The sequence below is a fragment of the Juglans regia genome, chromosome 6, assembly GCF_001411555.2.
Source record: "Juglans regia cultivar Chandler chromosome 6, Walnut 2.0, whole genome shotgun sequence".
Taxonomy (NCBI): domain Eukaryota; kingdom Viridiplantae; phylum Streptophyta; class Magnoliopsida; order Fagales; family Juglandaceae; genus Juglans; species Juglans regia.
Genome location: NC_049906.1, coordinates 5,982,475 through 5,989,603, shown reverse-complemented (window position 1 = coordinate 5,989,603; position 7,129 = coordinate 5,982,475).

Here is a 7,129-nt window from a genome sequence, read left to right as displayed (position 1 = left end):
GCAACACAAAGCACTTTTTCAAACTGAGGCAGGGGAACTTCCAATTATCGTGGACGATGTGGTCGTGGTGCGACTAGGGGTGCCCACCCTCAGTTCTCCAATCGGATGCAACCCAGGCCTATGTGTCAGGTCTGTCAAAAGCCTGGTCACGTAGCCATCAACTGCTACTATCGGTTTGACCATGCATTCCAGTCCCCTGCTCCAACTTCACTTTCGGCACACTACACCTCAGCGCCTACCCCTTCCAATAATATTAGCAGTGCTTGGTTTTCGGATTCCGCTGCAACGAACCATTTCACTGCTGACTTTGGAAACCTGAATCTGGAAGCTGCGTCATATCATGGTCCCGACCAAGTTAGCATCGGAGATGGCACAAATCTTCCCATTCAAAACATTGGTTCTGCTCATCTTCACTCTTCTACTGGAAATTTCTTACTCACTAAACTCTTGCATGTTCCATCCATTACACGCAACTTACTGTCAGTTCATCAATTTTGCATTGATAATGCAGTTTATTTTGAGTTTCACTCTAATTTTTTCTTTGTGAAGGATTTGCAAACCCGGACAACTCTTCTTCAGGGCAACGTTAGGGACGGTCTCTATGTTCTTCCAACTAATGTTTCTGCTATGCCATCCTCATCTTCTTCCTCCCCAACACATGCTTTAATTGGTGAACGAACCTCTCCCACTGTGTGGCACTCCCGCCTCGGCCACCCCAACAATAGAACCACCACCTTCACTTTAAATAAATATAACTTACCTGTTACACACAGTGGCCCCTTATCTCCATGCCAAGCTTGTCCTCAAGCTAAGTCTCACTCTTTACCACATCCTCCCTCTCCCTCTCACTCAAACACACCATTTTCTCTTTTATTTTTAGATGTATGGGAACCGGCGCCTGTGCCTTCCTCTAATGGATGTCGTTTCTATTTATCTATAGTTGATGATTGCACTAAATACATATGGCTATTTCCTTTATCTTCTAAGTCTAATGTGCCTACTGTGTTTTTAGCTTTTATCAACTATGTGCATAATTTTTTCTCTTCCAAAGTCACATCTGTTCAAACTGATTGGGGCGGAGAATTTCGACCTCTCCATCAAATTTTTCAAACCATAGGAATTAATCATCGCATAACTTGCCCTTATTCCCATGCTCAAAATGGCACAGTTGAGAGACGTCATAGACACATCGTGGAAACCGGGCTTTCTCTTGTAGCCCATGCTTTCGTTCCCCACAAATATTGGGCTGAACCATTTTCAACTTCAGTTTTCCTCATAAACCGCATGCCAACACCAACACTTAACCATAAATCTCCCTTTGAATTGCTTTTTAAACATCTTCCTGACTACAAATTTCTTCGCACTTTTGGATGTCTATGTTGGCCCAATTTACGTCCTTTTAATCGACATAAAATGGACTTTCGATCTAAACCGTGTGTCTTTATGGGCTACAGTCCCGACCACAAAGGCTATCTATGCTTACATGTCCCAACTGGTCGCACTTACATCTCTCGGGACGTCCAATTTCACGAATCAACTTTTCCCTTCAACACGACCCCTCTAGCTGACTCTGACTCTTCATCATCCAATAACCCAAAAACAATTTTTCCTTCACCTTTGTATTATTCTCAACTCACACCAGCAACGACCCCAAGCCCACCCAGTAACTCTCCATCCATTCCTCCCAACACATCCTCGTCTGGGCCCTATTCTCCAAATACTAATACCGTGGCCCATGATCATCAGCCCTCATCCACGCCTAACCCAACCCAGTACCCGGCCCTTCAAATGTCTTCAACTCAACTTCCTCCTAGGTCTTCCTCACCTTCACCAGATACATCTTTTTCAAACAACACTGCGCCGCCTCCCATTCCTGCATCTCAAACTCTGCCTCCTCACTCCTCAACAATCCACCCCATGATCACCCGATCCCAACATAATATTCATAAACCCCTTCGTCGGTCGGATGGCACAATCCCATGGCCATCTTCTAAACCTTCGACCTCCTCGTTACATCTCACTGCCATTACTCAGAAATTCATCCCAGAAGAACCCACCTCCTTTACCGAAGCTTCTAAACACCCCGAATGGAGGGCTACAATGGCCTCTGAATTCGAAGCCCTCCTTCAAAACCACACTTGGGACCTGATTCCGAACTCCTCTCACCTCAACGTCCTCGGCTCCAAATGGGTTCTCAAAACCAAGCGGCGAGCTGATGGCTCCCTTGAGCATCGCAAGGCACGATTGGTTGCCAAAGGGTACCATCAGCAAGCTGGCGTCGACTTCACCGAAACTTACAGCCCAGTCATCAAACCCGTAACAATCCGAACCTTAATCTCCATTGCCGTTTCATCTGGCTGGCCTCTTCATCAGTTGGACGTCCATAACGCCTTCCTACACGGTGACTTGGAGGAAGCTGTCTACATGCTTCAGCCACCAGGGTTTGCAAATCCAGATCATCCTTCCCATGTGTGTAAGTTTCGTAAATCTCTATATGGACTCAAACAAGCTCCTCGAGCTTGGTTCTCTAAATTAAGCACTAGACTTTTATCTCTTGGATTTACGGCTTCTAAATCTGACTCGTCTCTATTCATTTTCAATAACTCTACAGTTTCCTTGTTTGTCTTGATTTATGTTGACGATATCATAGTCACTGGATCTAGTGCTACTCAGATTTCAGAATTTGTTAATGCTCTTAGTTTGTCATTTCCAATCAAAGATTTAGGATCCTTACATTATTTTTTAGGAATTGAAATTGGTCATTGTACTACTGGTTTGTTTATGTGTCAGTCAAAGTATGTCTTGGATCTGTTAAAACGAACCAACATGAGTGAAGCTAAATCTATTTCAACACCCATGTCATTATCCACAAAACTCACGGCAATGGATGGACCCTCCTTTGAGGATCCACAACTTTACCGTAGTATTGTGGGTAGCCTGCAGTATCTATCTTTTACACGACCAGATATATCTTTTGCTGTTAATAAAGTTTGTCAGTTCATGCATTGCCCTCGAATCTCTCATTGGCAAGCGGTTAAATGCATCTTACGCTACCTGCGTCTTACACCTCACTATGGTTTGCATTTTTCTGTTTCTTCCACTATTTCATTAAGTGCTTTTTCTGATGCTGACTGGGCCGGTTGCCCTGATGATCGTAAATCTACCGGGGGATTTTGTGTATATCTTGGTTCACATCTTATCTCATGGGGATCCAAGAAACAACCAACGATTGCCCGTTCCTCAACTGAAGCTGAATATAAGGCAGTCGCAAACACAACATGTGAATTAATTTGGTTGCAGTCCTTACTAGGAGAACTTGGTATTTCACTACCCACTCCCCCAACTCTTTGGTGTGACAACATTGGTGCAACCTACTTGTCGGTAAATCCAGTCTTACATTCACGCACCAAGCATGTGGAACTTGATTATCATTTTGTGCGTGAACGTGTGGCTGCTAAATCTCTTAAAGTTTCTTTTGTTTCAAGTAAGGATCAAATTGCTGACATTTTTACTAAGCCTCTTTCTACTGCTCGGTTCAATGTACTTCGATCAAGCCTCACCATTTTTCCGGTGCGGCTTGACTCGAGGGGGGCTATTGAGGTAACAGAATCCTCACACCAGAAGACGCAGCAGCAGTCCTCAAGCCAAGACGACGCAGCAGCAACCTGCAGCAGCAACAGCATCACCAGCCTTGACGCGTCTAGAAGAAATTCCTCTGAGCACACTCGTAGCATGACAACTGTCAGAATTCCAGAATATTCTTGTGTAACTGACTAAGGCTATATGAGCCGTAGGATTAATCTTTGAATTCTGATTTCCTTTCATAAAAATGTGTATATAAATGATGTACAGTGATAGTGAAAACACAGAGAGGAAAATACATTTCAGAGGAAATTCTCTTAAGCCTTTTGTCAAGCACTGTCCGTGCTCTGCTCCTATTTCTATTTTGTCTCTTTTCTTTTATTCTCGATCTTCAGCTTCATCTTTTATGGACGATTCGGGCCGTAAGAGTAGATGGTTAAGATCTTCGTCGTCCCCGTTGACACTGTTTCCCATGGAAGGAGACTAGCCTTTGCCCACTTTTCTCGAGGATTACTCGAGACGGCTAGTTTTCCAAATATTCTTTGGTGTAATGCTTGCATGGAAGAGAGGCAATGATCTGGTATATAATCTCTTCGGATGATCTACTGAGTGGAAACTGTTATTCTTACCCATGAAACTACAATTATCATCATATGCCACATGGGTTTCTAGTTTTTCTAATACAAGCTGTAATGTCTTCAATGACAGCTACATTATTTTACTAGTGCTCCTTGGAAGCATCAACACAAACAGAAATTAAAATCTCCTCAGATTCAAACAAGTATTGGTATTAATTGGACCGTCATGCAAGCGTTAAATATTGCCATTGTGAGAATCACAAAATGCGTGGCTTGGATGATAGGTCATGTTCAATGAAAACACAGTGAAATAACTATCAATTTAAAAATCAACATGTTAATATTTAGGGTGCATTTTTGGTCAAGATATAATATGAAAGTGAATTTTACACCCTCTAATTGCAAATCTCCATGTCATGGTTTTACTAGGGTTAGGGATGTCGCATGCTTTCCTAAATAAAGCTAGACAAGAGATTTCATGATTAATAAATCAACTAAATAATAAATAAATAAAGCTTGGAATTACTAAATCCAACTGCTCCATCTAAGCTTGGCTCACCTGCTCGTACTGATCGCCATTCTTACTTGGGTGGTTAAGAATATGAAAAACTAAAATAGGTCGAAGACTAAGTAAGAAGCGCATCACAATGTAAACATAATAAATATAAGGTTTTCACAAAAATTTTCATAGAGTTTAAAATCATAATTGATCATATTGATACTTATACAATGCATGACATGTCTTAATTTATCTAAACTAACTGAATAATCTGATTTAGCTCACTGAGTTAATTGGCCAACACACTTATCCCGGTGTGCAAGGTTGTGCACCTACTCCATATTCGACTGCATTACGTATTAATTGCAAAAGTACTAAATATGTATTAGAAAAATATGTTAAGAATATTGCTTCAAAACATATTTTTGCCCGATAGCACGCTATTTAAATTATTTTTTATTTTGATAATTTTTACATTAAAGGTTCCCAAGATGCTATATATCCCTAATTTTCTTATTTGTGAATTTCTGCAGAATCATGAAAAGCAGAAAAGATAAGCATATTTCACATGTTCTTGTCCCTAACAGACAGCTAGTGAAAGTAAATGAGCCTGCTTCTCCACTTGAGTGGTAATAATCACTTCCTTAATCATTAATAAAAAAAATAATAAATAACTTCACCAATAATCACATCCTTGACCATTAAGAAACAAAATACCCGAGTTGTAACTTTGTGCGGGCCAAGGAACATTTATTTATATATATATATATATATATATATATATATACACGTATATATATATATATATATAATACGTGTATAAATAGCACTCATCATATATGAAATCCCATGACGCATGAAACTTATAAAAGGGTGATATAAAATTTAAAGTAAAGGCTCGTCAAAATACAAACCATTATTAAGTTCTAAAACACAAACATATATAAATTACCAAAAGAGAAATAATTAATAAATGGTGAGAAAAATACAGGTCTCATATTGGTGAATGTATATATGATTAGTATGATCAAAACCCATAAGCAAATTTGGTTAACATTGCTAAACCTCCGGTTTAAGGTTTGACCGCTTATAACTAGCACGCCTGCTGCAGGCTTCCTTAGCCTCAAATTTATAGGCTAATTATCAGTGGCAACATTGATCCATGCATCAACTTGAATTTTGTTAGAGTTCAAGTACTACTTCCGCTTGGTCTTCTGAGTCGGCTAGGGACGTTTGTCCACTTACGTATGCGCTTGCTGGCTTCCTCAGCCTACAGCAAATCAAGAAACATATTTATGAGTAATTTATATGAATAAACATATATGTAACAATATATGACAATATATGATATGATATCTATATTCTAGAGAAAATATGCCTAAACCTACCTGCATCATCAAATCGGTTCGCATTGTTCAGATGGCCAATATCATAGTTTGAACAGCTAGCTAGCCGTCCCGTCGAAGACCATCCCACCCCAAATACCCTCTTACCCCCAACTTAATTGCATAAACATTAATCCAGAAAAGCTTGATTTAATGAGTTATCATGTACATCATGATGATATATATCTTACTTTTTACTTGTTTTACATATCATTACTCATATATATCAACCTAGTTAAAAGTTGCTCAAATGCCAATGCATATTCTAACATATTGGACGCTCGGATATTGGTTAATAGCCAGGATAATGTTCGAAATTGATCAAAAGTAATATCACATCATTAAAGCTTAAGCTTTTAGTAGTGCTATCTCTCCTTTTAGTTTTTGTTTGCATGTGAAAGGTAGTTGAATGATTGGGCCAGTCAATAAAAAAAAAAAAGCGCACACACACACACACACATATATATGTAATAGTAATATTAGAAAGAAAATACAATCCATAATTAGGGCAAGATCACTTGTTAACACTTAAAACAATGTTTATTTGTAATCAATTATTTGTTACAAAAATCACCATTTTTTGTTTTCTATCAAAATGAGTTCATTCTTATCATAAACAACTCTTCATAAATACTCATTTTTTAATATAAATATTGCCCTTAGATAGGGAAGGAAAATCATGATTCGGAAGCTTATAAACGAAGTAGGTGGGTGTTCCATCCCAAGTATAATTCCAGACGTAGTTTTGGTGTGTTTCGGACCATTCCAACTAGATTGTAGTATTCCACTCGAAAACTAAATATAGAAGCCACTACAAAAAAAATGACATTTTTCAGCACTCAGTTTCGTTGCAAAAAGTGCCTAAAATCTCCACATGAGTATTTTTGTCAATTTTTAATTCGTAGCATGTTGGTTGGCATTTCCTGTTCACTTCTACGAAAAAGCAACGAAACTCAAACATTGTCACCAAAAAAATTATTTCCGGCATTTTTTTCCCTCGTAATAACCCAAAATTTCGTTGTAAATGGGCATTCCAGATTTTTCAAACTATTGTTGAGAAAATTTAATTTCAGTTTATAATTTTC